General features: G+C 45.9%; 1 protein-coding gene across 1 annotated transcript in view; it reads left to right on the forward strand.

Moving 5' to 3' along the window:
- The window catches only part of LOC139746433 (uncharacterized), a 410,448-nt gene that overhangs the window by 277,150 nt on the left and 107,892 nt on the right, over positions 1-25,406 (forward strand). The window lies entirely within an intron of this gene.

Here is a 25,406-nt window from a genome sequence, read left to right on the forward strand (position 1 = left end):
CAACCACCTCCACCACACCACCACATCCACCTCCACCACAGCCACCACAACCACCACAACCACCTCCACCACACCACCACATCCACCTCCACCACAGCCACCACAACCACCACAACCACCTCCACCACACCACCACATCCACCTCCACCACACCATCACAACCACCACATCCACCTCCACCACACCATCACAACCACCTCCTCCACCCCCACTCCCACTCCCACCCTGTGGCTCGGAGCCAGGACCCATCTCCCACAGACTGCTACTCTCACATTGTCTTAAGCTTGGACCTCCCTCTCCTTCCTCTCACTCTCCCACTATCCACACTCCCACTCTCCCACGCACCCACTCTCGCGGCCTAACTATCCCAATCTCCCTCCCTGCAGCTCTCACCTCTCCCATCACTTTGACACTGGCATTCCGGGGATGATGGTCCATTACCTCTCACTGTTGCTCTCACACTCATGCTCTCACACTCGTGCTCTCACACCCGTGCTCTCACACTGCTGCTCTCACACTCGTGCTCTCACACTCGTGCTCTCACACTCGTGCTCTCACACTCATGCTCTCACACTCATGCTCTCACACATGTGCTCTCACACTCGTGCTCTCACACTCGTGCTCTCACACTCGAGCTCTCACACTGCTGCTTTCACACTCGTGCTCTCACACTCGTGCTTTCACACTCGTGCTCTCACACTCGTGCTCTCACACTCGTGCTCTCACACTCATGCTCTCACACTCATGCTCTCACTGTGGTATTGTCTTTCCGGTACAGTGACACTAGTACTGTCGAGCTGGTACTGTCACACTGGCATCATCGCAGTGGTACCTTGACACTGGTATCGTCACAGTGGTACCGTCACACTGGCACACTGGTATCGTCACAGTGGTACCGTCACACTGGCACACTGGTATCGTCACAGTGGTACCGTCACACTGGCACACTGATATCGTCACAATGGTACCGTCACACTGGCACACTGGTATCGTCACAGTGGTACCGTCACACTGGCACACTGGTATTGTCACAATGGTACCGTCACACTGGCACACTGGTATCGTCACAGTGGTACCGTCACACTGGCACACTGGTATCGTCACAATGGTACCGTCACACTGGCACACTGGTATCGTCACAGTGGTACCGTCACACTGGCACACTGGTATCGTCACAGTGGTACCGTCACACTGGCACACTGGTATCGTCACAATGGTACCGTCACACTGGCACACTGGTATCGTCACAGTGGTACCGTCACACTGGCACACTGGTATCGTCACAGTGGTACCGTCACACTGGCACACTGGTATCGTCACAGTGGTACCGTCACACTGGCACACTGGTATCGTCACAGTGGTACCGTCACACTGGCACACTGGTATCGTCACAGTGGTACCGTCACACTGGCACACTGGTATCGTCACAGTGGTACCGTCACACTGGCACACTGGTATCGTCACAGTGGTACCGTCACCATCCCAGCTGGCCACACGGGCACCCCCCCCCCCCTGCGTGTAACAATATCTGCAATTGTAGAATTTCCTGATGAAATTCCCTACAAGTCTTAATGTAGGCGAGGCGTGGGTCTTGCCTGGTGCTGGAGGCGTGTGCTGTGGTGCTGAGGGAGTGTGCTATGGTGCCGGAGGCGTGGGTTTTACCTGGTGCTGGGGGCGTGTGCTATGGCGCTGAGGGAGTGTGCTATGGTGCTGGGGGTGTGGGTTTTGCCTGGTGTTGGGAGCGTGGGTCTTGGCTGGTGTTGGGGGCGTGGGTCTTGGCTGGTGTTGGGGGCGTGGGTCTTGGCTGGTGTTGGGGGCGTGGGTCTTGGCTGGTGTTGGGGGCGTGGGTCTTGGCTGGTGTTGGGGGCGTGGGTCTTGGCTGGTGTTGGGGGCGTGGGTCTTGGCTGGTGTTGGGGGCGTGGGTCTTGGCTGGTGTTGGGGGCGTGGGTCTTGGTGACCATTTGACAGGTGTTCAGACACACACGAGAGAGAGAGAGAGAGAGAGAGAGAGAGAGAGAGAGAGAGAGAGAGAGAGAGAGAGAGAGAGAGAGAGAGAGAGAGAGTATACAGAATATTCCACAGGAAAATGATAAAATGCTGTTCTGTAAGCAGCTTTGGTCGTATTTCCCTTCTCTCTACTAAGACTCCAGACCATACAGCATTACTAGTGGGGTCTGTAATTCCTGTCCTTCACCAACATAAGAAACAACAACAACTGTTGACCTTTGACCTCTAACTATACCCGTCTCTTGCCAAATATTTCCCTTACAAGATGATATCAGAATCTCCCGACGCAGCATCACTTCCCCCAACCTCCAATACCATGAAAGTAAAACAAATTCCCTATGGCATCTTCTCCCCCAGCAGATACGTCACAAAGCGTCTCCATCTCCCCTCATATCCTCCCCATCTCCCCTCATATCCTCCCCATCTCCCCTCATATCCTCCCCATATCTCTCCCCACCATTGATGACGTCAGGTATTTTACAAAAAGGATAAAAAAGATTTCTCGGTTGTACAATAAATCTCAGTGAGGGAGACTTTGTGAGACAGATTTATTCTCTGCATGGACCACGTCTCCCTCAAACCCTCGTCTTCAACCTTCACGAAAAAAAAAAATTCATTTTTTTCCCCCAATAAATTCCTTCCTAAAGAAACTTATTTCTTATAGTTCAGTCGACTGTAAACAAATATTTAGATTCAAGAAATCATGATAGTTTGTGGTCATTTATCTAGTTTTTCTTAACATAAATATGTCAGACAAGAAACGTATACATATTCGTAGTCTCTGTTTATCTATGGATACATTTACATCTGCATGATTACCCATTCGGCCATGCATGCAATTACTGTCCACAATCATACCTACAGACCAGCTAGTCTGTCTGTGTCTGTCTGTACTTCTCTATGTTTGGTTAGACCAGATCTGTTGTCTTCCGTAGTACTGTTTATCAATTCATCTCAAGAATGTCCTTTTATCCGTCTCTATGCCTACTTCTCTGTCTGTCCGTCTGTCTACTCATCTGTCCGTCTGTCTACTCATCTGTCCGTCTGTTCATCAGTCTACCACTTCCCCTACCCAGGGACGCACCTCACCTGCGTCAGCTGATACCCTCACACAAACATTATTATCACGCACATAATGATGACACTTCCCACCACGAACTCACACGAACCATTAAGTAATCCTATTACTTCCTCTGAGACATTGCTACGTTTTGCAAATAAATACACATTCATATATATATATGTATATATATATTGTTGGAAAGGATCACAATGTTGCGCGTGATCAAGATATTCCTATGAGTCCACGGGAAAATGAAACACGATAAGTTCCCAAGTGCACTTTCGTGTAATAATCACATCATCAGGGGAGAGACAAGAGAGAAATATAAGTCAGCTCATATACATCGAAGAGACGAAGCTAGGAACCCAATTTGGTAAACATGACAGCACGTCAACCCCGGTATACCACAACGTTCCAATTCATTCTCTTTCTTGCACGCCTTTCACCCTCCTATATGTTCAGGCCCCGATCGTTCAAAATCTTTTTCACTCCATCCTTCCCCCTCCAGTTTGGTCTCCCACTTCTCGTTCCCTCCACCTCTGACACATATATCCTCTTTGTCAATCTTTCCTCATTCATTCTCTCCATGTGACCAAACCATTCAATACACCTCCTTCTGCTCTCTCAACCACACTCTTTTTATTACCACACATCTCTCTTACCCTTTCATTACTTACCCGATCAAACCACCTCACAGCACATATTGTCCTCAAACATCTCATTTCCAGCACATCCACCCTCCTCTGCACAACTCTATCTATAGTCCATGACTCATAAACATATAACATTGTTGGAACCACTATTCCTTCAAATGTACCCTTTTTTGCTCTCCGAGATAATGATCTCGCCTTCCACACATCCTTCAGCGCTCCCAGAACCTTCGCCCCCTCCCCCACCCTAAGACTCGCTTCCATGGTTCCATCCGCTGCCAAATCCACTCCCAGTGAAAAGATTTTATCGAGGATGTAAGGCATGTATACGTGTAGGAAGAGAGGAAAGTGATTGGTTCCCAGGGAAAGTCGGTTGGCGGCAGAGGTGATGTCTCCATGGTTGTTTAATTTGTTTATGAATGGGGTTGTTAGGGAGGTGAATGCAAGAGTTTTGGAGAGAGAGGCAAGTATGCCGTCTGCTGTGGATGAAAGGGCTTGGCAAGTGAGTCAGTTGTTGTTCGCTGATGATACAGCGCTCGTGGCTGATTCGGGTGAAAAACTGCAGAAGTTGGTGACTGAGTTTGGTAAAGTGTGTGAAAGAAGGAAGCTGAAAGTGAATGTGAACAAGAGCAAGGTTATTAGGTACAGTAGGGTTGAGGGACATGTCGATTGGGAGGTAAGTTTGAATGGATATATATATATATATATTTATATATATATATATATATATTTCCCTGGGGATAGGGGAGAAAGAATACTTCCCACGTATTCCCTGCGTGTCGTAGAAGGCGACTAAAAGGGGAGGGAGCGGGGGGCTGGAAATCCTCCCCACTCGTTTTTTTTTTTAATTTTCCAAAAGAAGGAACAGAGAATTGGGCCAGGTGAGGGTATTCCCTCAAAGGCCCAGTCCTCTGTTCTTAATGCTACCTCGCTAATGCGGGAAATGGCAAATAGTTTGAAAGAAGAAAAGAAATATATATATATATATATATATATATATATATATATATATATATATATATATATATATATATATATGAATATATATATGGGTGTGGTGTTGTGTTTAAATGGTCATTACTGGGTTACATGCTCATCTAAAAATGTGTGAGGGAAAGGTGTTGGGTATAAGCGTTGTGTGAGGGGGCGTGAGGAAGGGTGTCTGATGTTTACTTAGTGGACGTAATTAAGAGAGATACTGATGAATTTGGGGAAAAACCAAATGATATCGGTGTGGATGAAGGGGGGAAAATGGATTTTTTAAGAAGTGACTTGTGTGTCTAGATATCAGAAGATTCTGTGTGAAGTCGAACACACAATACATGTAAATCAATCTTGGGAGAAGATGGAGAATGTTAGGTAAACAGGAGTGAAGTGAAAGCATATGGCATTCAGAAGACGGAATGTGGACGAGTGTATCGAATGGTGAAATGAGAAATTAAATATGGTGTAAAACCAAACAGAGAGTCGTTTCTGCAGAGAACGATCACAAGTGATTGGGAGGAGTACAAAGCAAACCAGATGATTAATAAGACACGAGGTTAAGATGAAGAAAAAAGAGAAATGGGAGAAAGAATATCAGCTAATGTTACCTATATTTCTATATATATGTGTGTGTGTGTGTGTGTGTGTGTGTGTGTGTGTATGTGTGTTTGTGTGTGTGTGATTATAACGAGGTTATGAGATTTCTAAACTAAAAGAATGAGAAAACAAAAAACAGTAGATAACTATGTGATAGATAACCATGTGATAGATAACTATGTGATAGATAACCATGTGATAGATAACCATGTGATAGATAACTATGTGATAGATAACCATGTGATAGATAACTATGTGATAGATAACTATGTGATAAGGAAAGCGAAATCAAGAATTTTTAGGATGTTTCAGTAAATCTGGAGAGCAATGTACCTCAGGTAAGATGAACAGAGGTCGTAACTATGTGGCTGAGTAAAGAATAGGTGAGTAATGAGTCCAATTAGCCTCAGGACTCATCAGGGGAGCTGATGCATTCCCCAGGGGGGGAGGGGGAGGGAGGCGTCCTGTGGCTGTCATGATGGAAGGGTTGTGTTGTGGGCGGGGGGGTGGTGGTTCACTGTGCACCGTGGGTTGTGGGCGGGGGGGGGGTGGTTCACTGTGGGTTGTGGGCGGGGGGGTGGTTCACTGTGGGTTGTGGGCGGGGGGTGGTTCACTGTGGGTTGTGGGCGGGAGGTGGTTGACTGTGGGTTGTGGGCGGGGAGTGGTTCACTGTGGGTTGTGGGCGGGGGGTGGTTCACTGTGGGTCAGGAGAGCCATACAAGGTCAGGGGTCATTACAGGCAAGGTGGGGGGGAAGGATGGGGGAGGGGTTATGCTTGGACAAAAAGAGAGAGAGAGAGAGAGAGAGAGAGAGAGAGAGAGAGAGAGAGAGAGAGAGAGAGAGAGAGAGAGAGAGAGAGAGAGAGATAACTCGTACAGAGTAATCCTTCAGCCACAGTAACCCCCCCACCCCCCCAGCTCTACTATCACAACAGTAGCAGATCTATGACCCGCTCTTCATCCCCCCCCCAGCCCCCAGCCCACCAACACAGGCCATGTAACACGGTAACAAAAAAATCCACCAAAATCCTCAGGATTTATCGCCAAATTTTTATCCGTAATTGGTAAATCTCTACCAACACTGGGATCAAATATTCTCCCACAGCTTAAAAATGATTCACAGTTGACGTGATGTTGGTGGCAGATGTTCCCTCAGTGGACGGGATGTTGGTGGCAGATGTTCCCTCAGTTGACGGGATGTTGGTGGCAGATGTTTCCTCAGTGGACGGGATGTTGGTGGCAGGTGTTCCCTCAGTTGACGGGATGTTGGTGGCAGATGTTCCCTCAGTGGACGGGATGTTGGTGGCAGATGTTCCCTCAGTTGGTGGCAGATGTTCCCTCAGTGGACGTGATGTTGGTGGCAGATGTTCCCTCAGTTGGTGGCAGGTCAGGACAGTAGAGGACAGCAGGATGGTATGATCCCTGAGGGAGATGGTCCGTCCTCGATCTTGACCCTTAAGGGATAGGTTTAAGGCCAGACCGTCATGTTCAAGGGTCTCTGCCCTCAAGGGTCGTACCCTCGTCATCAAGGGTCGTACCCTCGTCATCAAGGGTCGTACCCTCGTCATCAAGGGTCGTACCCTCGTCATCAAGGGTCGTACCCTCGTCATCAAGGGTCGTACCCTCGTACCCAGTAACAGCCATGTACACCTCCATCTTGTCTCAGGACTCCCGTGAAACGTCGGCATCACCCAGGAAGCTGGCCACGTCCGCCGGGCTCGACCAAAAGTATCATTGTGTGTGTGTGTGTGTGTGTGTGTGTGTGTGTGACCAGCTATCATTAGCTGTTTTTGTTGTGACGGTTGAATTGTTGGCATGAGGGGGTCCTGGATGTGATGAACTGGTGTGTATGGTAATGTGGATGGATCGCACACACACACACACACACACACACGCACACACACACACACACATATATATATATATATATATATATATATATATATATATATATATATATATATATATATATATATATATATACAGAGAGAGAGAGAGAGAGAGAGAGAGAGAGAGAGAGAGAGAGAGAGAGAGAGAGAGAGAGAGAGAGAGAGAGAAGAGGTAGTACAAGCTTTGCGGAAGATGAAAGCCGGCAAGGCAGCGGGTTTGGGTGGTATTGCAGTGGAATTCATCAAAAAGGGGGTGACTGTGTTGTTGACTGGTTGGTAAGGTTATTTAATGTATGTATGACTCATGATGAGGTGCCTGAGGATTGGCAGAATGCTTGCATAGTGCCATTGTACAAAGGCAAAGGGGACAAAGGTGAGTGCTCAAATTACAGAGGTATAAGTTTGTTGAGTATTCCTGGGAAATCATATGGGAGGGTATTGCTTGAGAGGGTGAAGGCATGTACAGAGCATCAGACTGGGGAAGAGCAGTGTAGTTTCAGAAGTGATAGAGGATGTGTGGATCAGGTGTTTGCTTTGAAGAATGTATGTGAGAAATACTTTGAAAAGCAAATGGATCTGTATGTAGCATTTATGGAACTGGAGAAGGCATATGATAGAGTTGATAGAGATGCTCTGTGGAAGGTATTAAGAATATATGGTGTGGGAGGCAAGTTGTTAGAAGCAGTGATTGTTTTTATCGAGGATATAAGGCATGTGTACGAGTAGGAAAGTGATTGGTTCTCGATGAATGTTGGTTTGCGGCAAGGGTGCGTGATGTCTCCATGGTTGTTTAATTTGTTTATGGATGGGGATGTTAGGGAGGTGAATGCAAGAGTTTTGTAAAGAGGGGCAAGTATGCAGTCTGTTATGGATGAGAGAGCTTGGGAAGTGAGACAGTTGTTTGGTGATGATACAGCGCTGGTGGCCGATTCGTGAGAAACTGCAGAAGCTGGTGACTGAGTTTGGTAAAGTGTGTGAAACAAGAAAGTTAAGAGTAAATGTGAATAAGAGCAAGGTTATTAGGTACAGTAGGGTTGAGGGACAAGTCAATTGGGAGGTAGGTTTGAATGGAGAAAAACTGGAGGAAGTGAAGTGTTTTAGATATCTGGGAGTGGATTTGGCAGCGGATGGAACCATGGAAGCGTAGGTAAATCATTGGGTGGGGGAGGGGGCGAAAGTTCTGGAATCGTTGAAGATTGTGTGGAAGTCGAGATCATTATCTCAGAAAGCAAAAATGGGTATGTTTGAAAGAATAGTGGTCCCAACAATGTTATATGGCTGCGAGGCGTGGGCTATAGATAGAGTTGTGAGGAGGAGGGTAGATGTGCTGAAAATGAGATGTTTGAGGACAATATGTGGTGTGAGATGGTTTGATCGAGTAAGTAATAATAGGGTAAGAGAGTTGCGTGGTAATAAAAAGAGTGTAGCTGAGAGAGCAGAAGAGGGTGTTTTGAAATAGTTTGGTCAAATGGAGAGAATGAGTGAGGAAAGATTGACCAAGAGGATACATGTGTCAGAGGTAGAGGGAATGATCAGAAGTGGGAGACCAAATTGGAGGCGCAAAGATGGAGTGAAAAAGATTTTGAGTGATCGGGGCCTGAATATGCAGGAGGGTGAAAGGCGTGCAATGAATAGAGTGAATTAGAACGTTGTGGTATACCGGGGTCGAGTGCTGTCAATGTATTGAACCAGGGCATGTGAAACGTCTGGGGTAAACTATGGAAAGTTCTGTGGGGCCTGCATGTGGAAAGAGAGCTGTGGTTTCGGTGCATTATACAAGAGCTAGAGACTGAGTGTGGACGAATGTGGCCTTTGTTGTCTTTTCCTAGCGCTCCCTCGTACACATGCGGGGGGAGGGGGTTGTTATTTCATGTGTGGCGGGGTGGCGATGGGAATGAATAAAGGCAGACAGTATGAATTATGTACATGTGTATATATGTATATGTCTGTGTGTATGTATATGTATACGTTGTGATGTATAGGTATGTATATTTGCGTGTGTGGACGTGTAATTATATACATGTGTATGTGGGTGGGTTGGGCCATTCTTTCGTCTGTTTCCTTGCGCTACCTCGCTAACGCGGGAGACAGCGACAAAGTAAAATGAATGAATAATAATGATAATATATATATATATATATATATATATATATATATATATATATATATATATATATATATATATATATATATATAGCATAAGCCAGGTATCCATTTTATCGACCAATCCTTAGGGGTAGATGAATAGCTGGGTTGACTGTGGATTGACTTCCGCAACCAGGATTCGAACCTATACGCCCGACCTGGGCAGCCCGTGAATGCGTCATGGTCGGGAACGCTAACTGCCACACCGCGGGAGGTCATGACCTGGGCCACACAACGGGAGGTCATGACCTGGACCACACCACGGGAGGTCATGACCTGGACCACACCACAGGAGGTCATGAAACTTTCCTGGAGACAAGTGTGACAGGATGGGTCAGAAGGCGACGTGTCTCGGTCAGTGATTGTATTACATAAGTCAGACATCGTAAGTCAGACATCGTAAGTCAGTCAGACATCGTAAGTCAGTCAGACACCATGAGTAAGTCATAATGAAAATTACTCGTCTCTCAACAGGCTGGTGCAGCGCCAACTGTAATCATACATACAGGTAAACATCATATTAGATTCAAATACAATACAGCTTAATTGATTTCCAGGAAGGTAATTATTATACAGAATAATTATAGAAATAATTACAATCAAAAATTGTAAAATGGCCTTGATATTCCAATCATGGGATTTTGATTCATTCATTTGCTCAAAAATTACAGTTGGTAATTAATGAATGAAATATAAGCTAAGATATTATCAATTATTCAATTATTATAGGTTTGTTGCAATAGATATTAAGAGAAGGTGTTGAGATAATTCCATGCGTGGCACATCTAGTTTTTATGTTAATCAGAACAAAATTATTACCTGGGGATGATAACGTAATTACCAGATAATTAACTGTTTGGGTCAGTCATTAACACTTTTCTTGTATTACTTCATAAAGTTGTGTTGTGTTACAAGTCAGTCAGTCAACCACGTTCAGTCTACCAGCCAATCAGGATCATTCGTCCACTAACTGCCCCACCCAGCTGCCTAGTTCATCATCAACCAGCCCAGCGGCAGAATGAACAGCTGGGTGAACGGCGAGCCGAAAGCCGCGACCAGAATTCGAACCTGATCGGGCCCGTACACTGCTTGGCCATGGCAGACAACGAGAAGACACTTAAGTTCATATAACACAAGGAAATGTGATTGTTAGTAATGATAATTGATAACAGTCGCGGCTAATGTAACCAGATATCTTGATCATACAACACGTTACTCCCTCCCTCCCTCCTTGTATTATAACATATTACTTTACTATAAATGATTTATGTTCTTTATACTGTCACCCACCACCCGCCTGGCCACTGCATGTCACCCATCACACAAGTGTTCTCCGTCTGCACAAATACATCGTAACTCACGTATGCAAATGCTGTCCTGAATGAGTCCATTGCAATCTGCCGTGTGAGGTAATTAGTAGCGAGATAACTGGCTCATGGGCTTCCAAGGAAAAGAAGTTAAATGTAATTACCTTAACGAATGGAAAAATCTGGCCTAGACCTTCAGACCGTAATTACATTACAAGCACTGGATCTAGTGAGCCATGTATCTGGTGATTGCCTGCACTACATGTTCATCCCACACACACACACTCACACACACACACACACACATATATATATATATATATATATATATATATATATATATATATATATATATATATATATATTGGTGTTGCAAGAGGTCACAGCGATGGTGTAGTATAAGCATATGACCACGAGGAAAATGGAGCACGGTAAATTCCCAAGTGCACTCTCGTGTGATTTCCTTTTTTAATTCGAATTGCTTCTCTATACTTAGCGACCTGACGTCAGGAAGAGACAATGATGGCCGTTGTTGTACAAGCCTGGTCTCTACTGATCATATATAATGTATTGACAACAGATCAACAAGGAACAGCCAAGTCCAACCAGTTTCCTCCGTGGTTAGGTCTGACCGCTTCATATGCCCTTGTTCAGCCCAATGACTGCACGTCGCCCCCTGTATACCATACTGGTGATTTGGAATGCCTGGTTTAAAAAGAGAGATATACATAAGTATACGTATGTAAGTAGGAGAGATGGCCAGAGAGCGTTATTGGATTACATGTTAATTGATAGGAGAGTGAAGAGAGACTTGTGGATGTTAATGTGCTGAGAGGGGCAACTGGAGGGATGTCTGATCATTATCTAGTGGAGGCGAAGGTGAAGATTTGTTGAGGTTTTCAGAAAAGAAGGGAGAATGTTAGGGTGAAGAGAGTGGTGAGAGTAAGTGAGCTTGGAAAAGAGACTCGTGAGAGGAAGTACCAGGAGAGACTGAGTGCAGAATGGAAAAAGGTGAAAGCATATGACGTAAGGGGAGTGGGGGAGGAATGGGATGTATTTTGGGAGTGATGGTTTGCGAAAAAAGATGCTTGTGGTATGAGAAAAGTGGGAGGTGGGCAGATTAGAAAGGGTAATGAGTGGTGGGATGAAGAAGTAAGATTGTTAGTGAAAGAGAAGAGAGAGAGGCATTTGGACGATTTTTGCAGGGAAATAGAGCAAATGACTGGGAGATGTATAAAAGAAAGAGGCAGGAGGTCCAAAGAAAGGTGCAAGAGGTGAAAAAGAGGGTAAATCAGAGTTGGGGTGAGAGAGTATCATTAAATTTTAGGGAGAATAAAAAGATGGTTTGGAAGGAGGTAAATAAGGTGCGTAAGACAAGAGAACAAATGGGAACATCGGTGAAAGGGGCAAATGGCGGGGGGGGGGGGGGGGGGTAATAACATGTAGTGGTGAAGTGAGAAAGAGATGGAATGAGTATTTTGAAGGTTTGTTGAATGTGTTTGATGATAGAGTGGCAGATACAGTGTGTTTTGGTCGAGTTGGTGTGCGAAGTAAGGGTCAGGGAGAATGGTTTGGTAAACAGAGAAGAGGTGGTGAAAGCTTTGCGGAAGATGAAAGCCGGCAAGGCGGCGGGTTTGGATGGTATTGCAGTGGAATTCATTAAAAAGGAGGTGACTATGCTGTTGCCTGGTTGGTAAGGATATTCAGTGTATGTATGGTTCATGGTGAGGTGCCTAAGGATTGGTGGAATGCATGCATAGTGCCATTGTACAAAGGCAAAGGGGATGAAGGTGAGTGTTCAAATCACAGGGGTGTATGTTTGTTGAGTATTCCTGGGAAATCATATTGATTGAGAGGGTAAAGGCATGTACAGAGCATCAGATTGGGGAAGAGCAATGTGGTTTCAGAAGTGGTAGAGGGTGTGTGGATCAGGTGTTTGCTTTGAAGAATGTGTGTAAGAAATACTTTGAAAAACAGATGGATTTGTATGTAGCATTTATGGATCTGGAGAAGGCATATGATAGAGTTCATATAGATGCTGTGTGGAAGGTATCAAGTGTATATGGTGTGGGGGGTAAGTTGCTAAAAGCAGTGAAAGGTTTTTATCGAGGATGCAAGGCATGTGTACAAGTAGGAAGAGAGGAAAGTGATTGGCTCCCGTTGAATGTCGATTTGCGTCATGGGTGCGTGATGTCTCCATGGTTGTTTAATTTGTTTATGGATGGGGTTGTTAAGGAGGTGAATGCAAGAGTTTAGTAGAGAGAGGCAAGTATGCAGTCTGTTGTTGACGAGAGGGCTTGGGAAGTAAGTTAGTTGTTGTTCGCTGATGATACAGCGCAGGTGGTAGATTCGGGTGAGAAACTGCAGAAGCTGGTGACTGAGTTTGGTAAAGTGTTTGAAAGAAGAAAGTTGAGAGTAAATGTGAATAAGAGCAACGTTGTTAGGTTCAGTAGGGTTGAGGGAGGTAAGTTTGAGTGGAGAGGAACTGGAGGAAGTGAAGCGTTTTTGATATTTGGGAGTGGATTAAGCAGCGGATGCACCATGGAAGCGGAAGTGAGTCACAGGATGGGGGAGGGGGCGAAAGTTCTGGGAGCGTTGAAGAATGTGTGGAAGGCCAGAACGTTATCTCAGAGAGCAAAAATGGGTATGTTTGAAGGAATAGTGGTTCCAACGAAGTTATATGGTTGCGAGGCATAGGCTGTAGATAGGGTTTTGCGGAGTAGGGTGAATATGTTGGAAATGAAATGTTTGAGGACAATATGTGATGAGGTGGTTTGATCAAGTTAGTAATGAAAGGGTAAAAGAGATGTGTGGTAATAAAAAGAGTGTGGTTAAGAGAGCAGAATAGGGTGCATTGAAATGGTTTGGACACATGGAGAGAATGAGTGAGGAAAGATTGACAAAGGGGATACATGTGTCAAAAGTGGAGGGAACGAGAAGTGGGAGACCAAATTGGAGGTGGAAGGATGGAGTGAAAAAGATTTTGAGCGATCGAGGCCTGAAGATGCATGAGGGTGAAAGGCGTGTAAGGAATAGGGTGAATTGGAACGATGTCATACCGGGGTCGACGCGCTGTCAATGGATTGAATCAGGGCATGTGAAGCGTCTGGGGTAAACCATGGAAAGTTTTGTGGGGCCTGGATGTGGAAAGGGAATTGTGGTTTTGGTGCATTACACATGACAAGTAGAGATTGAATGTGAACGAATGTGGCCTTTGTTGTTTTTTCCTGGCGCTACCTCGCGCGCGCGGGGGGGAGGGGGGTGCCATTTAATGTGTGGCTGGGTGGCGGCGAAAATAGATGAAGGCAGTATGTATGAATATTTACATGTGTATATATGTATATATCTGTGTATGTATATGTATGTGCATGTTGAAATGTATAGGTATGTATATGTGCGTGTGTGGGCATTTATGTGTATACATGTGTATGTGGGTGGGTTACCTTGCGCTACCTCGCTAACGCGGGAGACAGCGACTAGGTATAATAGAAATAAAAAAATGAATGAAAGATAGATAGATGCAGATTGCGCGCGCGCGCGCGCGTGTGTGTGTGTGTGTGTGTGTGTGTGTGTGTGTGTGTGTGTGTGAACATTACCAGATATAGTAAGGTGAATGATCATTGGTACAGGATAGTACAGGATAGTACAGGAGGTATAGGATGGTACAGGAGGTATAGGATGGTACAGGAGGTACAGGATGGTACAGCAGTGTAGGTATTGTGTTGATCTTGAGTGTCAGGCGAGGGTGTGGTCCAGGACCCGCTGGGGTGAGCGGTGTGAGTCAACTCATAATGAGTCAACCAACCCTCATCATTATAGCGAGTTGTTAGTTTATGATATCAACACCGGCGCTGAGCGGATGCGGGACATTCGTATTGTCTGTAACGTAAGGCGTCGAGGCGAAGTTTTTCTCTTGTGTTTTAACAAGGAAGCGAAACTTGTCACGTATTGAGTGAACGCAAGGATACACAGGCAGGAACTCATTGCCAAAGACCGTAAACAAAATATATCATGATGAATTCATCTGAACTCACAACCTTCTGAAAGTATCACTAATATTTCCATACGTGTGAAGTCATTACTTCCAGCACTGTGCCACATCCGGGGTGTCATCTGGTGTGATGCCATACATACAAATGACATTAGTCGTACACTTCAATATAAGTATGTAAATTAAGAGGCAAGAAAATAGATTTCATTATGAATAGTAAAATGGACTATCTAACCATAAATCTGGAACCTTTATGATGCAATATAGAGAGAAAGAGAGAAGCGAACACATGTTATGTCAACGCTGAGGAGACAGACATGGGGGTAATAGACGACGCAAGTCGAGAGCAGTGACACCTGGTGACGGGTGGCCGAAGCTCCTCGAGCTGGTGCCATGAGGTCGGTAACTTGTGGCTTTATCAACGTGAAAGTTTGTGATGGCACAGCCTCCGGAAGTTAGCGAATGTTTAATGGTGAAGTGTGGATATGTTCTCAGTTTCACATCGCTAGTTGAACGTATGATGATGATGATGATGATATAGTGAGATGACAGTGTTCATGTCAGTGGTGAAGGTTAGGCTCATATCTATGTTCATGATGTTGGCGACGGTGAAAGACGTGGTATTTAAGATGGTGGTGATAGCGGCAGTGTTGGTGATGGTGAGAATGATGGTGAGGGAGAGACGTACTCCCTCATAAAGGTGAGGGAGAGACGTACACCCTCATAATGGTGAGGGAGAGACGTACACCCTCATAATGGTGAGGGAGAGACGTACTCCCTCATAATGGTGAGGGAGAGACGTACACCCTCCTAATGGTGAGGGAGAGACGTACTCCCTCATAATGGTGAGGGAGAGACGTACTCCCTCATAATGGTGAGGGAGAGACGTACTCCCTCATAATGGTGAGGGAGAGACGTACTCCCTCATAATGGTAAGGGAGAGACGTACTCCCTCATAATGGTAACATATGATCAAGATGAGGAAGGGTTGTTCAGACCCGAGCAAAGATTGTTTATGACAATATTGATGGATCAATAGATGAATAAACATCACAACAACAATAATAAGAATAATGATGATGATGATGCTGAACATTGTACTACTACTACTGCTGGTAATATTACTACTAATGATAGTGATTAATGACGATAATGTTAATAATAACCAAATCATGTAATCATATGCAACAGAAAATACACAAAACAAGCACCAATGTTTTAGTGAAAATGGGAAGTGGTGTTACAAGGTCAAGGTTAAAATTCATTCTGCCAATTATTGAGGATCATCTTCACAGTGACGACTGGGATGATCCGATGTGATTTATACGAACTCACTTGCGCTTGATGTTCTTGTGTTGAACTGTGAATCAGGGACGAGGGATCTCAGATGGGAGGGCATGATGGAGGCGGGGTGGTTCAGTAGCTTCTTCCTGAACAGGTGGAGGATGAGGTGCGGGTGATGACTGGAGAGTCGGGAGGACCAATGTGTTGAGCGCCTCTTGACGGGTCATGTAGGAAGGACCAGAGATGGTCTTACATTGCCCTTTTCTGCACCTTTCTCAGCAGCCACTCTTGTGTGGTGGAGGACCACCAGGCGGGAGGGAGGAGGAGACATGGGTCAGTGTGGAGGACCACCAGGCGGGAGGGAGGAGGAGACATGGGTCAGTGTGGAGGACCACCAGGTGGGAGGGAGGAGGAGACATGGGTCAGTGTGGAGGACCACCAGGCGGGAGGGAGGAGGAGACATGGGTCAGTGTGGAGGACCACCAGGTGGGAGGGAGGAGGAGACATGGGTCAGTGTGGAGGACCACCAGGTGGGAGGGAGGAGGAGACATGGGTCAGTGTGGGAAGAATGAAAGTTGTGTAGATGGTCTTGTGTTCAGGTGCAGGGAGGCCAAGTGTCTTGGGTGGACGGAGAATGTAGAGACGATAGCTGGAGGATTTGATGATGCTCCTGACGTGGTCCTTCCAGCTTAGTTTGTCCTCCAGAGTGACACTGAGAAGCTTGGTGGACTGGACAACCTGGAGGGGACTGGGACCTAGTGAGACAGTAGGGGGTGGGACAGGGTTGGAAGCTTGGTGGACTGGACAACCTGGAGGGGACTGGGACCTAGTGAGACAGTAGGGGGTGGGACGGGGTTGGAAGCTTGGTGGACTGGACAACCTGGAGGGACTGGGACCTAGTGAGACAGTAGGGGGTGGGACAGGGTTGGAAGCTTGGTGGACTGGACAACCTGGAGGGACTGGGACCTAGTGAGACAGTAGGGGGTGGGACAGGGTTGGAAGCTTGGTGGTCGTTCTTTGGTTGATGGTGACGTGGTTGGAGGTGGTCTAGTTCTGGAGGCTGTTTACAACAATATTGTAGTTGTGGACTTAATCCCAATAAGCAGTTGTGTGCGTCAGGTCAGGACCTGTCATGATGATGCGTCACACAGGTTCCATCTGTCGGACCCTGGTGGTAGATGCCGCACCTGGATATGTGTCTGTCTGTCTGTCTGTCTATGTATACATGTATGACTATTGATGTATTGATCCAGCGCTCTGTGATGTCAGATTCAGACAAACTCCCAGTCGTCCTACCATCCCTGGCTGGACCAAACCTCACAGCTTTGATGGATGCTATTATCTTAATAACGGGACCCAAGAAAATTCAATCAGAGAATCCATTTCCGAATTACGTGGGCATGAGTCTCACTGCCTCACTCGGACCTCCTCTCCTCCTCCTCCTCCTCCTCGCCCATGACTCCTCCTCCTTATGTAGCTGCCTGCTCCTGCCCCCTGTCTATCATCGTAATGGAACACCTTTACTTGGCGTTTGAGGCCGCTTCTCTGTTTTTTCTTTGTCTCTGCCACTGTGGGATTAACGTGGTTCATATTCATCATATTCATGAGTTTCTCTCATATTTTCATCCTCTGTAGTGCAGGATCTTCACCCTCATTCCAGCCAGTACCGTACCCACACTATACGTCACCTCACGAACGACGTATTAACACGAATTTCAGTATGTGTTGTCAGGAGGCAAGGTATGTACACATTCCGAGGCGTTTGATTGGTGGAACCCAGGGAGTGTTCGTGGGACCTGGGGAGTGTTCGTGGGACCTGGGGAGTGTTCGTGGGACCTGGGGAGTGTTCGTGGGACCTGGGGAGTGTTCGTGGGACCTGGGGAGTGTTCGTGGGACCCGGGGAGTGTTCGTGGGACCTGGGGAGTGTTCGTGGGACCTGGGGAGTGTTCGTGGGACCTGGGGAGTGTTCGTGGGACCTGGGGAGTGTTCGTGAGACCCGGGGAGTGTTCGTGGGACCTGGGGAGTGTTCGTGGGACCTGGGGAGTGTTCGTGGGACCTGGGGAGTGTTCGTGGGACCCGGGGAGTGTTCGTGGGACCCGGGGAGTGTTCGTGGGACCTGGGGAGTGTTCGTGGGATCTGGGGAGTGTTCGTGGGACCCGGGGAGTGTTCGTGGGACCCGGGAGGTATGTTCGTGTCTTGGGAATCGTGCAACAGAAAGAATCTTTAGCAAGAGGAATTCCTCTCAGAAATGATCGACTTTTTCATCTTTAACTGCACGACAGCCACTGTGTCTCACAAGGTTTCGTCTTCAATCTTATTGTGTTTTTTTTCTCTCTTTCCTTCTCGTCCAGCGTCTTCTCTAACTCTTTCTTTCTTTGAGTTTTCTTTTTCGTTTCCTTTATTGTTTGTTTATAATTATCCGGAAGACCACGGTTTGAATTTGAGGTCAATTTTGGGTCTGTTGATAGTACTGTATGATTATATATATATATATATATATATATATATATATATATATATATATATATATATATATATATACATGGGTATGTTTGAAGGAATAGTGGTTCCAACAATGTTGTATGGTTGCGAGGCGTGGGCTATGGATAGAGTTGTGCGCAGGAGGATGGAGGTGCTGGAAATGAGATGTTTGAGAACAAAGTGTGGTGTGAGGTGGTTTGATCGAGTAAGTAACGTAAGGGTAAGAGAGATGTGTGGAAATAAAAAGAGCGTGGTTGAGAGAGCAGAAGAGTGTGTTTTGAAATGGTCTGGGCACATGGAGAGAATGAGTGAGGAAAGATTGACCAAGAGGATATATGTGTCGGAGGTGGAGGGAACGAGAAGTGGGGGACCAAATTGGAGGTGGAAAGATGGAGTGAAAAAGATTTTGTGTGATCGAGGCCTGAACATGCATGAGGGTGAAAGGAGGGCAAGGAATAGAGTGAATTGGATCGATGTGGTATACCGGGTTTGACGTGCTGTCAGTGGATTGAATCAGGGCATGTGAAGCGTCTGTGGTAAACCATGGAAAGCTGTGTAGGTATGTATATTTACGTGTGTGGACGTATGTATATACATGTGTATGGGGGTGGGTTGGGCTATTTCTTTCGTCTGTTTCCTTGCGCTACCTCGCAAACGCGGGAGACAGCGACAAAGAAAAAAAAAAGAAAAAAAAAATATATACATGGAGAACCTTCACCGTGAAGATATATATGACAATAATTAACTTGGAAGAGAAAATAATAAGGATGATTACCTTCGTGTATGACAGCCTCGGACAGACAGAGTGGGCCAGACAAGCGCTGAGGTCCTTCAAAGCTCACAGGTAGCAGTCAGGCAGTCCAACACAGCAACGGTTTATGCCAACATAAAGTTGCCTTTGATCGCTACATCGACTGGGAAGGAGCTAAGACCATAGCTAAATCAAATGGTTTCAGTGAAAAAAATGTAATTGAATCATGTTTGATCTCTGGTACATTTGATCATAATGTCAATATGTCTTCTGGCCATTTTGAATGTGACGCACTGTTAACTGAAATGATTATTAAGAAGTACCCACCAGAATAACCCTGTCCACACACCATGTAAGGAGAGGAAGGTCACATGTCAGGTCACATAATTAGTGACCACCAGCACTCCATGTGCATCATGAAGCCACGCCTCACTGCTCCCTCTGTGCTATCAATGACCTTAACACCTGTGTCTGCCCGACTCTGTCTGAGCATGTAATACACGAAAGTTCTCACCGATTTTAATTTCTCTTCCCTGTGGTGACTGCGCACATATATATTTATTTTATATCTTATTATACTTTGTCGCTGTCTCCCGCGTTAGCGAGGTAGCGCAAGGAAGCAGACGATGAATGGCCCAACCCACCCACATACACATGCATATACATACATGTCCACACACGCACATATACATACCTATACATCTCAACGTATACAATATATATACGCACACAGACATATACATACATACACATGTACATAATTCACACTGTCTGCCCTTATATATATATATATATATATATATATATATATATATATATATATATATATATATATATATATATATATATGCAAAACAAAGTTTCACTGGTGAACAGATTAAGTAAATATGTGGATTTCACATCAGAGACATTGGAAATGTATATAAGACAAATTGAGGCCACAGACAGACAGACACAGACACAAATACAGAAGTAACTAAGATTGTTTTAGGGAAGCAGACAGAAGAAATAACCTATCATTATTACACATTAGAATAGAAACAGCAAGCAAATATAAAAGTTAGTGAACACTGAGGGAAAATGATGAACAGAGAAGGACAGAGGACACTGGAGAACAGAGGAGAACAGTGGCACGGGTGACGTAACAGACAGCTGCTGCAAGACAGACGGGGAACGTGTTACGATGGTGTGACGGGGAAGGTGTTCCGTGACGGGAGTGTGGCGACGGCTGTCTCCCTGTCACCCGCCCTCACGCTGGGAGAGTGTGGGAGAGTGGCAAGTGGAGGGAGAGGAAGGGAGGGAGGGAGGGAGAGGGACATGTAAATGTGGGGAGGGATAAGTAGAAGAAGCGTGCCTGTATAAATTAAAGTTTACCATTATTACACAGCTTAGGAGAGAGAGAGAGAGAGAGAGAGAGAGAGAGAGAGAGAGAGAGAGAGAGAGAGAGAGAGAGAGAGAGAGAGAACTTAGGAGATTTTGCCAAAGAGCGAGACAGGCTAGCGCGTAGCGCCCACCACAGGAAAACCGAGTGAAGAAATACATCCCCTGTGAGCTAGGAAGAAGGCGCCGTGTGGGTTAGGTGTTGTCACGTGTGAGATGGTGTGTTGGTGGCCTGGCAGCTAGCAGCCCACCTGAGGCTGAAGCTGGGAGATAAGACGGCTACCTGGGGCAAAGGAATGACACATGAAAGCCACTGAAGTGCTGGTTCATTGCGGAGACGTCAAACGCCCCTTCGATACCCATGTTTACTGATGATGATGATGATAATAGTGATGATAATAACAATGTGACGAATGAAGTCTTCAAGAGGTGAGAATATCCAGAGAGAGACAACATTACATATTACGATCATGAGAAGTGACACGTCAAGATGGCGTCTGATGACCAGTCTGCTGATGATGCTTACGATGGTTGGGACGGGGCTGCCCCTGCGGCGGTTCGTACCAGATGGGATGGGCTGGACGTACTGTAGTGCCGAACTGCAACTTGGGGACGAGGGATCTCTAGTGGCAGGGTATGATGGTGGCGGGGTGGTTCAGTAGCTTCTTCCTGAACAGTTGGAGGATGAGGTGCAGGTGATGACTGGAGAGTCGGGAGGACCAATGTGTTGAGCGCCTCTTGACGGGTCATGTAGGAAGGACCAGAGATGGTCTTACATTGCCCTTTTCTGCACCTTTCTCAGCAGCCACTCTTGTGTGGTGGAGGACCACCAGGTGGGAGGGAGGAGGAGACATGGGTCAGTGTGGAGGACCACCAGGCGGGAGGGAGGAGGAGACATGGGTCAGTGTGGAGGACCACCAGGCGGGAGGGAGGAGGAGACATGGGTCAGTGTGGAGGACCACCAGGCGGGAGGGAGGAGGAGACATGGGTCAGTGTGGAGGACCACCAGGCGGGAGGGAGGAGGAGACATGGGTCAGTGTGGAGGACCACCAGGCGGGAGGGAGGAGGAGACATGGGTCAGTGTGGAGGACCACCAGGCTGAAGGAAGGGTGGGGGGGGGGGGGGGTAATCGGAATAGCTGTTGTCAACGCTGACAACAATGACAGATACGTGGACGTACTTCCCTCGAGCTGGGACGTCCTGAAGGGCATCATCTATGAGGATAAGGAAACACAATGTTTCCATCTTTGTGTTACGTGGGATACCACAGGTGAGGGACTGGAGGCTATTGAATGAGGTCTTCCCACAGCCCTGTGTTGACAGCATTGTTGCTGACTGTGTGATGGTTGACTTAGTCCAAAGCTTTGACGCAGACGAGGACAGTGGTAGCCACACAGGTCCTGCGTCTTCCTGGAATACGTTAAGTGAAGTCCCGGATGCTGACGAGGAAGTGAGTGGCAGAGGTGATCGTCATGTCAACAAGAGCTGCTGTGTGGGTGTGTATGTATGTATATGTATATCCCCGCGAGGACGTGTTGTGTCTATCCATCATCAGTTAGATATATCTAGAAAGATGATCGTATACATGTATGTATAAACTGATAATCACGAGGGAAATGGAACACAAGTTCCCAAGTGCACTTTCGTGTAATAATCATATCGTCTGAATAGAAGACGTAAAACAGTCAGTTGATAGACATGTTGTTACGGATCTATGTGGCCGAAACAAGCAGTTCTCTCGTTCAAAACACGAGTCTGGACGTCGTGTGGCTCACACCTGTGTCCAGAGAGACAAGTGTTTTATGGACTGTATGAAGAGATAATACAGGAGGGGCATAATATTTGGTGCATGGAAATCCTCCCCTCTCATTATTTTTTTTTTTTTTGATTTTCCAAAAGAAGGAACAGAGAAGGGGCCAGGTGAAGATATTCCCTCAAAGGCCCAGTCCTCTGTTCTTAACGCTACCTCGCTATCGCGGGAAATGGCGAATAGTATGAAATATATTTATATATATATATATATATATATATATATATATATATATATATATATATATATATATATATATATATTATCCCTGGGGATAAGGGAGAAAGAATACTTCCCACGTATTCCCTGCGTGTCGTACAAGGCGACTAAAAGGAGAGGGAGCGGAAGGCTGGAAATCCTCCCTTCCCATTTTACTTTTTCCAAAAGAAGGAACAGAGAAGGGGGCCGAGTGAGGATGTTTCCTCTGAGGCTCAGCCCTCTGTTCTTAACGCTACCTCGCTAACGCGGGAAATGGCGAATATGTATGAAAAAAATATATATACATTGGTCGTAATGACCTAACATCAAATGCATGACCAGCGGAGTCATTGTTGCTTTCATGTTGCACACGTGATCACTAAGTATCATTAAGTTCATTTCCAGGAAAATGACATGGTGGTGTTGGCAGGCCTGGTGGAGGCTGGTGGTGTTGGCAGGCCTGGTGGAGGCTGGTGGTGTTGGCAGGCCTGGTGGAGGCTGGTGGTGTTGGCAGGCCTGGTGGAGGCTGGTGGTGTTGGCAGGCCTGGTGGAGGCTGGTGGTGTTGGCAGGCCTGGTGGAGGCTGGCCTTGACCGGCCAATACCCAACTCCGGCCGCCGGCAACACGTCGTATATCTAATTAATATGGACGGTCACCACTGGCAACACTGTAATATTACTGTGACAGCTTTTGTAGATGTGGCGAGCGGTACTGTGTTGGGAGAGAGAGAGAGAGAGAGAGAGAGAGAGAGAGAGAGAGAGAGAGAGAGAGAGAGAGAGAGAGAGCACTACCGTACTCACGAGGTGGTCACGGGTCAGATGTACTGCTTACCATCCTGCTTGCTCCACCATGCTGCTGTTACGTGCAGCCACACACATGAGCATACCTCTGTCTCCCAGGTGGATCTGGGGATGGTTGTGGTCATATCTCCACGTGTGTGATCAAGGTGTCCACTGCTCAGCTCCACATGTATCTGGTGGAGCACAACACTGCACACGTCTCACTAGCAAGGATCTGCAGGGTTTATGTATTTACTTTTTTTTTCTGAATTCCAGAAAAGTTTTGTAAGATTTAGTTGGTCTGGTTACTGCATGCTGGGCAATGTCAACCATTGGTTCCTCTTGTCTGTTGTCATACATTAGTTACGTATGTATTCTCATGTTTCTGTAGTGTCATGGTTCATGTTATTGCAGTGTGTCATGACAGCTCATGTGTCACATTCTTCCTCTCTTACTTACTGTGTTTCTGAATTGTGAACATCTTATGAACATCGGCTTGATGAATTGATAACAACACACACCAGTGTCCAGCTCATCTTCTCATGAATACACTAAACATTTTCATGATTGGATCTTTATATCTCATTATGAGGCTTCTCATTATCATGTCTCTCCTCCTCTGCCTCGCTAATATCATCTGTTATCATCTGGTCTTCAAAATCCAGGTCATTGCTCGTGATAATTCCCGGGTCATTAACATTTTGTTTTCAATCTCAGTTTCTTTCCTGGTCGTTCCTTCGTCCATAGTTATCGTTTCATGATTCATTTCCTCATTATGTCCTACATTCAGTTTCATCAAGTTTTCTCCTGCTCATTTACGTATCATTTTTGTGTCTGCATTTTCTTTGTCTCTGATCTTATCTTTTTACCAGCTCTGATGTCGTCTGTGCAACACCTAACTATGCCCTTTGTCACACCTTCGTCTACGTCACATGTTGTGATGATGAGCAAGATTACAACTTGTACTACACCCGAGTGTAGGTACACCTGACCTCACATCATCATCAGACACAGTTCTCTTAACGACCAACTGAATGTATCAGTTTGTGAGGAACACCTGGCTCTGTTTTCCTAGTTCACGTATCAGACAGCGAATCACTACCATGACAACCAAACTAGATCATTTACATCATGAAATGCCTCAGCTGAGTCAAGGAAACCATTTTTCGTTTTCCTCGAATCACAGTTTCATTTGTGTTGTTTTCGTGAGTTGATCAGCGAGTGTGTGTGTGTGTGTGTGTGTGTGTGTGTGTACCCGTGTACCTGTATGTGGTACACAACCATGTTGCTTAACACTTTATAAGACGTGGTGTTCAGTGGTCTTGATCCTCCTGCATGCTGGGCCTTTCCTTGTCTGTTAGTTCGACAAAGAACATCTTATATGTCCTTCTGACCATAATGGTGATACGTATGTCATGTTCTCCTTCCGTCTTGACCTCATGTGGGTTTGGTCTTGGAAGTAACAACAACACTAGTGTTGATGTGGTAATGTTGATGTTTACAAGGCAAAGTGTTGGTAAGTGACGTCATCTTGGTGTTAGATTCTTTCTGAGTTACTTTCTTGTGTTACTTGTGTTGCTTTCTGTTGCCAAAACATCCTTGATTACATTCTAATCTCTTTAGATGTTTCTTCATCTATATATTCTATCACGTTCTGGTCTGAATTCCAAGTTATGTTGATCAGTTAGCGTCTGGTATGTGAGTTCATTCTTATACTTTTCTCAGTCTTTCAAAGGCCATGTCTCACGTCATCTATTCTGATGTTCACACAGATAGTAATCCTCTTCGATTGCTTATCATCCAACACGTTCCACTCTCCTCAGTCAGCGTCTCCCATACGGCCGTGTGCCCCACCTTACCTGTCGCTCATTCTCTACATTGTCCTCTGTTCATCACTGTTATTTGGGAGAGATAGATAGACAGAGGAGAGAGAGAGAGAGAGAGAGAGAGAGAGAGAGAGAGAGAGAGAGAGAGAGAGAGAGAGAGAGAGTAAAGTGGCTGTAACAAGAACTTTAGCCAGTTCAGCGAGGGAATAATTAAGCTACTGTCTTAACCCAGAGCGAATTGTCTTTATCAAACTCGTGAGAGTCT

This window comes from Panulirus ornatus, chromosome 65 (genome assembly GCF_036320965.1).
Source record: "Panulirus ornatus isolate Po-2019 chromosome 65, ASM3632096v1, whole genome shotgun sequence".
Classification (NCBI taxonomy): Eukaryota; Metazoa; Arthropoda; class Malacostraca; order Decapoda; family Palinuridae; genus Panulirus; species Panulirus ornatus.